Raw genomic sequence first — 8,663 nt, 5'->3', positions numbered from 1 at the left:
TTCTTGTCAACTACCAAAGAACTTTTATTCGAGCTAATCCTTCTACTTATTCTAGTTATGTTTTGCTGTTTTCTCCCGTGTCCTTTCGCTTGGTGCAGAGATTCCATCGCTGCAATGGCTTCTCGACGGCAGACGATCCTTACCCACAGAGATACCACCTTACTGTCCGTGTTGGATTCAGCTGCCTCTGCTTTTCGTGATTCCTTCATGCATTCCCCACCTGACCAATACTGACCCATGTAGGTAGGGACGTCTCTACACCCCTTCTCAGCAGCAAGAAGCTACAGAAGATGAGACCTTCCACCTTCAGCAACCTGAAAGATTTAAGGGTCAAAATTGTTCAGGGGGATATGATGAGGGAGCATGGTGGGGGGGGGGGGTCTCTGAGGGCAAAATACAGGCTGGCACCTCCCACACTCCCTGGTGGGATCTGTGGGATATTCCTCAGACACTCCTGGCCGCCCAAGAACAAAGGAAAGGGGCTTAAGTGCTTGCCATGGCGATGTGGGAAACTAAGGCAAATAAAAACTAAGTTCCCTTACTGCCTACGGCCCATTGACAAGTCCTTGAAACAGGCAGGGTGACCTCCTCTGGGAGCTCAGCTGCCTCGATGATGACACTTTGCTGGGGACAAAAGGGAACCTTGGCTTAACATTGTTCTGACCCCCTCCCACCCCCTCCAATCCCCCATCCTGTAAGTCTACTTTAACATATAAAAATTCCTTGGGAAACTTCCTTTGTCTCAACTGCCCCAAGATATATGCTGGCAATCATACTCCAAGCCAATGGCCCTGGATATGCATCTGAAACCTCACGAGTGAGGTTTAGGAAACAGTAATAAATGGTGTTTCCGTAGCAACGGTTAGCCCCTCAAGGTCCTGGAAACCTTGCTTCGAAAATACCTTAGAGACTCTATCCCTGATCCCCTCCCAAGCTGAGGGTGTATAATGAATTACTTGTCACAACCCCAGTGCAGCTCTTCCTACCCACAGGTCCTGCCCCCGTGCTTTAATAAAATCACTTTTTTTTGCACCAAGACGTCCTCAAAAATTCTTTCTTGGTCGTCGGCTACAGACCACTCCACCATCACCCCAAAACTTCATCAAATTACATTATTGAATCAGCACTGAACCGGAGTGTGGGTTCATGGGAGGGATGGCAGGGGCCCTGGCAACCTCACCTTTCACCTCCACGCAGGGCCAGCCCCCTGGTTCGGAGTCTCCAGACGAAGGAGTAGGCCTGGGGGACGGCACCCACCATCGGCTCTCACAGCCCATCCTCAAGTCCCCTCTTGGAGAGACTGAAATGCATCTCCAAGGGGCAGCGAAAGAATTCACAAGGACAAGTTTTCTCAAGCGAATGCTGTAAGAGAGGGGAGGTGGGGAACCCTGTCCTTTGCTGCACCCGGTAGGGGGTGCACCCCCTTCCTCGGAGGGCAGACGAAGAGTCTACAGGTGGGCTAAGTCTTCTTACCTGGCTCCCCCTACAGGCACGTTCCTGTACTGCGGCTCATCCGCTCGTGCACGCGCGCGCGCGCACTCAGCGCAGGCTCGCCACCCGCGCACGTAGTCCGGGCGCCCCCAGGCCTGGGCTCCTCTTCCTCCGCGGCTGTGTCTGCCCATCCTTGCCTCACCCCACCCCTCAGCTTCTCTTCCCTCCCCCCGCCCAAGAGGCTCCCACCGCCCCCCTCCTCCTGCCACAGACCGCGAGTTGACCCCCGTCTGCCCATGTCCGGGTGGACCCGCGGACCCGAGTCAGCGGTCCCCCGGGCTCCGAGCTCCTGTACGAGGGGAGGCGCTGCTGACACGGAGCCTGGGAGGCCCGAGGAGCGTGTCGCGCCCGCGGGGCTCCTTTCCTGCAGCCCGCTCGCCGCCTGCTCGCCGCCTGCTCTGCTCGAGGGCACAGGGGACCCCTCGGAGGGTCCCCAGGTGTGGGGGGCGCCCGTGGGACTCCAGGAGGCCACTCGCACTTCACAGCGGGGCCAGGCGCGGCTTCCACAGCTCAGGTCAAGTTCATCTGCCCTGAACATTCCGTTTCTTTCACGAACGGAAATTAGTTACTTAGGCAACTCGATTTCCTCTAAGAAGGGCCTCATAAGCCTTCTGAAAGATAAGTGTCGTGAACTAGGGGCTTTTGTGGTGCCTTCCAGGCTGATGTGACATCAGTAATAGGGGCTTTTGATTAGATGTTTTTATTTTTTATTTTTTTCAACGTTTATTTATTTTTGGGACAGAGAGAGACAGAGCATGAACGGGGGAGGGGCAGAGAGAGAGGGAGACACAGAATCGGAAACAGGCTCCAGGCTCTGAGCCATCAGCCCAGAGCCCGACGCGGGGCTCGAACTCACAGACCGCGAGATCGTGACCTGAGCTGAAGTCGGACGCTTAACCGACTGCGCCAGCCAGGCGCCCCGATTAGATGTTTTTAAATACAAAAATAGAGTGGAGCGAGACAGAACTGGGTAGAATAGAAAATACCGAGTGCCCCGACACAGGAAGGATAGGAGGATTTATATATATATTGCAGATATATGTATAGGATTTGGGTCACAAATGTGGAAAGGTGTACTCACTAAGGCACCAGCCTCCTGGAGGGGTGGGGGAGGCTCGTGCCCCCCCCCCCCCCCCCCCCCCAAGGGGCAGGACTGCGGCCGGCCTCCACCACGGCCTGAATCCCACCCCTGGCCCAGAGAGAATCCTCCCCGGGCCCAGACTGACGCCTGGCTCCGGGGGTGTCGGGGAACTCAAGGACCCAAAGTCATGAGCTGTGTGAACGGCTCAAAGATCCTCGGGGACCCTGCCCCAGACCCACCTGCTCCTCCACGGGCGCTCCCCAGCTGCCCTCCAGAGCGGCCCAGGCCTCCCTCCTGCCCTCCCCGCACCCGGCCAGAAGGCTTTGCCCCCCTCCTCCCTGCTTCCTCCTCCCGTATCCTTCGTAGAGCCCCTGAGGACCCCTCTCCAGAACCTCTCACTCTCCCCTGGGGTCTGCTTCCGAAGCACCCAGATTGACAGCCCTCCTCACCCTCCCCTCCCCACTTCCCCCTCCCCCGCCTCTCCCTTCCCTTCCCTTCCCTTCCCTCCCCTCCCCTTCCCTTCTCTTCCCTTCTGCCACAGGGAGTTGGCCTGAGCGGTGGAGGGGCGGTTGGTGGCAGGGTGTGTGAGGAGAGGGGCCGAGGCGGGACCTTTGGGCTTCCGGGAACCCGCCCTCTCTTGGTAGGGCGGGCTGTATCCTTACCCCCTGGGCCGGGGGACAGCCCAGCTCACCTCCTTTCCCATTTGGTACGCCGCGGGGTGAGTTTTCTGCGTTTCCTCGCAGAAACTTGACAAATAGGCTAGTCTGCAAGAGGTAAGAGAGGCTTCCCGGGGCCCGCAGCCGCTGCCCTTGCGGGCTAAGCGTGGCTGCTGCCCAGGGGCACAAGGTGGATGGAGCTCCGGAGCCAGCTCGGGGGAAGACAGGGCACCGAAGGGCGCCGAAGCCAGGCCATCGCTGCCCAAGGAAGCCTCCTCTGACGGGCCACCCCGCTGGCTGTTTGTAGGGTCATGTTGAAGTCAAAGTCTGGAGTGAGGCTCTGTCTGTGTGAGAGGCACGTCCAGCCCCCAGCTGCCTGGGCTCCCAGGGACCACGGATGGCTGGTTCCTGCCCCTCAGCTGGGGTGGCAGCGGGTCAGTCCCGGCCTGCTAGCTGGAGTTGGACAAACTCAGAGCCACACACGCTCTCCCACCTAAGTGGGCCCCTGGCACCCACCAGGCAGAGCTGCAGGGACCGCGGACAGGGTCCCACCCCCAGCCGGACTGCAGCAGGTCTCCCCCTGGAGGGCTCTTCCCAGCCCCCCAGGGCGCCTTGCCTACCTCAAAGCAGATTTCCTGTGAGAGGGGAGGCGCCCCAGTGATGGGCTTCTGTTGGGGGCGGGGGACTTCCAGGGCTGACGGCCAAGAAAGAACTCTTGAGACGTCTTCGGTGTAAAAAGATGATTTTATTAAAGCACGGGGGAGGGGGGGCGCCTGGGTGGCTCAGTCCGTTGAGCGTCCAGCTTCGGCTCAGGTCATGATCTCACGGTCCGTGAGTTCGAGCCCCGCGTCGGGCTCTGTGCGGACAGCTCGGAGCTTGGAGCCTGCTTCAGATTCTGTGTCTCCCTCTGTCTCTGTCCCTTCCCTGCTCATGCTCTGTCTCTGTCTCAAAAAGAAATAAAAACTTTAAAAAAATTAAAAAAAAAATAAATAAAGCACGGGGACGGGACCCGTAGGCAGGAAGAGCTGCACTGGGGTTGTGACAGGTGACTGATTATATACCCTCAGGTTGGGCCGGGGTTAGGGACAGAGTAAGTCTCCTTCAGATGTATATGAGGGGCCGTAAGCGGGGAGGATGATCGCCAGCATATACCTTGAGGGGTAGAGATAAAGGAAGTTTCCAAAGGAGTTTTTATATGTTAAAGTAGACTTACAGGACCCTGGGGGGTCGGGATAAGATTGTCTTTTGCCCTGAGCAAAGTGTCATCATGGAGGCAGCCAGCTCCTATAGGAATGCCACTCTGCCTGTTTCAAGGACTTGTCGCTGGGGCTGTAGGCAGTAAGGGAACTTACTTTTTTGACTTTGTTTCCCATACCACAAACACTCAAGTTGGGGAGATCCGCTGGGCCAGCCTGAAGGGTCCTGACCGGGGCCCAGGGCAGGGACAGCAGGGAAAGGATGAAGCTGGCTTGTCCCCAGACCATGTGAGTGAATCCACAGAGTGTCCAGGAAAATGGAGACCCAGCTGGACCAGACCGACCACAGCCTTCGGCAGGGAAACAGGGAGGGGTCAGGGAAAGGGAAGGGGCGGGGGGGGGGGGGGGGGGGGGGGTGGCCGGCGGGAGGAAAGGGTGGGGGGGGGGGCGTAGGGAGGGGGCGGTGCTGGAGGTGGTCCCTCTGGGCAGGGCCTTCCTGGAGGTGGGGAGGGGAGGAAGGCTCCCGGGTTCTGCAGGGCTCCCCTGGGTCTGGGAGAACAGGCGGGCGGAGGGAGGGGGAAGCTGGCTAGAAGGGGGGCAGTGTGGGGGGCGGGCAGTCCTCTGGGCCGATGTTCTGACCCATGCTGATGACCCCCTGTGACCCTGGCTCCCGTCTAGCACCGGGGACTGGGTACGGCCCTAAGGCTGGTGACAGAGGGAGCCTCCCAAGGCCACCCCCCTTGTGCAGGAGGCCCCCACCAGGGGCTACGCAACCCCACTGGAGGGCCCAGAACTTGGTGGGACGCGGGGTCTGGCTGATCACTGCCTAGTTGAGACCAGGCCAGGACCTTTTAAAGCCAAATAGGCAGTAGTGTCTTTCCAGGTACGCTCGGGTGGGGAGCTCCCCAGGCATTGCTGTAAGGGAGGCCCCTGCCCTCCAGGTCCCCAGCCCCCGTGGGCCTCTCGGACCCCAGCTTCTCCATCGGCCACTGCCCTATGTCCTTAACTTGGAGAAATTAAAAGACAAAAGAAAGTTTTCACTCTGAAGATCCTTAACTTGTCGTGGGACAGCCATCATCTAGGTAAGGGGTCCTCTCGGTGCTCTGTGACAAATCCTGCGACTGATTCCCACGCGCCATCCGAGAGCTCTTCTGAGTCTGCGGACGTGCAGCGTTCCGCAGGCACAGTCACAGAGGCCCCACCCAGCTGGCCATTTGAGGAGGGTCTTGGCTTGTGCCTCCAGGAAGCCTGCAGTCTTGTGTGTGAAGCAGCCGCGGACTGTGGCCCCAACACCCCTTCCTGCAGCGCTCCCTCCTGCCAACCCCCCCACCCCCCCACCCCCGCAGTGCTATTTCTGCAAACATCACACTTCTAAATTCTAGGTGTGACTTTCTACCCACAGCACCAGCTTTCAAGCCGTGTTTCCATTTAAATGTACTCGTCTGGGTATTCACCGAGCACCTAGTACTTCCCAGGCAGTACTGGATGTCAGGGGGGAGCGGCAGGGACCACCCCGGCAGGAGGGGAGAGAGTGCCCCGATATGGGCACTTGAGCAGAGAAGCAAGCGTGCAGGCCAAGGAGGCCTGGAGCAGACTTCCTGTTCCGGGACTGGGAACAGATGTGCAAAGGCACTGAGGTGGGAGCCTGTGGTTGGAGCAGATGCTCTGAAATCACAGTAGCGCTTTGGACTCTGAGACAAGTGGGAGCCAGCCTGAGAGGGGTGTGTGAGGCTCCACTGGGAGATGCGGAGCTGGGCCCCCAGAGAGAAGGCAGGGGTACAGAGCCACACAGCAGTTGCCGGTCCCTTGGGCTGCTCTCCTCACGCGCTGAGGCCCCACTGCCACACGTGGCCTTGCCTCCGACCCAGCTAGAGCCCCAGAGCGGTAGAGGCCTGCAGGGCCCAGCCCAAGACCTCTGTGGCTGGCTCCCGGCCCGGGTTCTGCCCCTACATGAGACAAGGTGGCAGGAGGTGGGGGGGCAGGGCCTGCACACTTTCCCACGGGACCCCTAAGCAGGGACCTGAGCAGTAGGAGTCCCCAAGCCCCGGGGCAGGGTGGGCAGCTCCAGGTGGGAGCACGGGGCCACTGAGAGGCTGGTGCTGGGGCCCAAGGAGGCCAACAGCACCTGCCAGCAGCCTCGAAACAGCACCCGCAGACAGACAGCCGTGGCCGCCCGACACACCCGGGGGCGGGGGATGGGTGCTTCCCTCTTCCAACGAGATGGCAGAATGACGGAAAATGGCACCTCTTACGCGCTCTCTGCACCCCACAGCCACCTCTGCAGACTCAGCACCCCAAGCCAGGTTCCTGTTAGCTCAGGTCCCGAGAGTGGCCCTATGGATACCTCTTCTGCACTGGTGAGGGCAGCGGGCACCATTCCTTCCCAGTTCAGGACGCCGCCTTCCTGGGCCAGGGACCCAACCGGGACCTGCCTAACCACGCTCACACTTGGGTCCAGACCCTGGACAGGACGGGAGACATCCAGCAGCAAATGTGCGCCCCCCCCCCCACCCCGCCCCAAACTCAAAGGGCCCATAACCCATAACCCAAGCCTCAGCAGTCCCGGCCAGGAGAAAACTCCCCCAAGAGCACGTAGGAAAGGTTCACGGACACCCTGGGAGAGGCACAACACCCGCTGCTCCTGCCTGCTGGCCTTCCTACTCCCCTACTTCCTACTCCCCCTACTTCCTACTCCCCTTCCTACTTCCTACACCCAGCTGGGGGATGCCACCTTCCCAGGGCACCGACCAAGCTTCCATCAGCAGCGGTGACCAGAGGCCTCCAAAGAACTCACCAGTGCCGGCCTTCCTTCTCTCTGGGCTCAGCCAGGGACTTCGGGAACCAAGGCTGGAAAACTAAATGTACCTGACTGCGGGAGGGCTGGGTCACTTGCGTGGACGCCACTGTCCTGGAGCATCTGGGCCTCTGTGCTGTGTGGATCTCCCACCGCTTCACTCGGTCATTCCTTCAGGGGTCACAGCAGGGCCTTCTGGACCAACCCAGCCAACGTGGGGACCCTGGAGCCGGCAGGCCTGTGGTGGGGTGCTGGATGCCGGGGCCAGGCACAGCTGCAGTGGGGACCCGGGCCCTTTGCAGGGTGAGAAGGCACCAGCTCACAGGGAGTGCCCATGTGGGGGGCCATTTCGCCAGGGCTGCACCCACCTCCCTCTACCCATTGGGCCCTCCTCAGGACAGCGTCTGCCCAATCAGAGGTGGGGCGAACTAGCACAGGGAAAGAAAAAGCAGTCTGTGCTGGGGTTGGGGGTGGGGTAGGGGAGAGGAAGCTGACCCAGGAAATGTCCAGTTAGTTTGCAAACTCAAAGTTCTTGACAAGCCCAAGAAAGGGAAGCAGAGGCAGGGGTGTCACAGGCACAGCCAGACCCTCGGGCAGGTGGATACACACCCGACCGCTCCAGTGGGTGTCCAATGTACACGAAGAAGGCTCCCACAGTTCTGGATTGAAGGAGGGAGCGTGAGCAGCCTGCCACGGGGAGGGGGGTGGGCAGGCCTATTAGAGGAACCCTCCTGCCATCACTTTGAGCCCAAGGAACCCCTCTGGCCGGTAGCTCCCGGGTATGCCAAGCCCCTGGATGCGGGGTCTCCTTCAGGAGGAATGGGTTCCAGGGCATGGCCACGACCCCCACCTGTTCAGACTTGCCCAACTGACTACCTACTGAGAGCAAGCTTGGAGGGAGCCAGCCTGGCCTCCCCACCCCGGTTTCCCAAAGGACCCCACGGATTATATCATCCGGCATTGCACAAACCCCCTGGCTTGGCCACGTGTGTTCAGATTTGAGTCTGGCATTTTTCTTTTTTTTACATTTTTCTTTCTTTCTTTCTTTTTTTTTTTTAACGTTTATTTATTTTGAGACAGAGAGAGACAGAGCATGAACGGGGGAGGGGCAGAAACAGAGGGAGACACAGAACCGGAAGCAGGCTCCAGGCTCTGAGCCATCAGCCCAGAGCCCGACGCGGGGCTCGAACTCACGGAACGTGAGATCGTGACCTGAGCTGAAGTCGGTCACTTAACCGACGGAGCCACCCAGGCGCCCCAAGTCTGGCATTTTTCAAAGGACATTGGAGTCTCCTGGCTGACGTGTGGCAGTGACCTTGGGGACATTTTGTGAGTCGGTTGTTCACACAAGAGCCCTCTGAATCACAGGGTCCTGTCTCAAGGCAGAGCCTATTTTCGCTTTCACTCACCATGGGTGAGCACCCGCCATGGGCCAGAGGTGGCCT

General features: G+C 59.5%; 1 long non-coding RNA gene across 1 annotated transcript; it reads right to left on the bottom strand.

Annotated features, from left to right (window-relative positions):
* LOC121043071 (uncharacterized) lies at positions 1–1,012 on the bottom strand. The gene is made up of 2 exons (XR_005796678.1): positions 543–1,012; positions 1–314 (listed from the first exon to the last, which is right to left on the bottom strand). It is a non-coding gene; the product is annotated as an uncharacterized LOC121043071 (long non-coding RNA).
* Between the last annotated feature and the right edge of the window lie 7,651 nt (positions 1,013–8,663).

The sequence above is a fragment of the Herpailurus yagouaroundi genome, unplaced genomic scaffold (genome assembly GCF_014898765.1).
Source record: "Herpailurus yagouaroundi ecotype Mexico unplaced genomic scaffold, PumYag 186, whole genome shotgun sequence".
In the NCBI taxonomy this organism is placed as follows: Eukaryota; Metazoa; Chordata; class Mammalia; order Carnivora; family Felidae; genus Herpailurus; species Herpailurus yagouaroundi.
The sequence above is the reverse complement of the archived record's forward strand: the minus strand, read 5'-3'. Positions and strand labels throughout refer to the sequence as shown.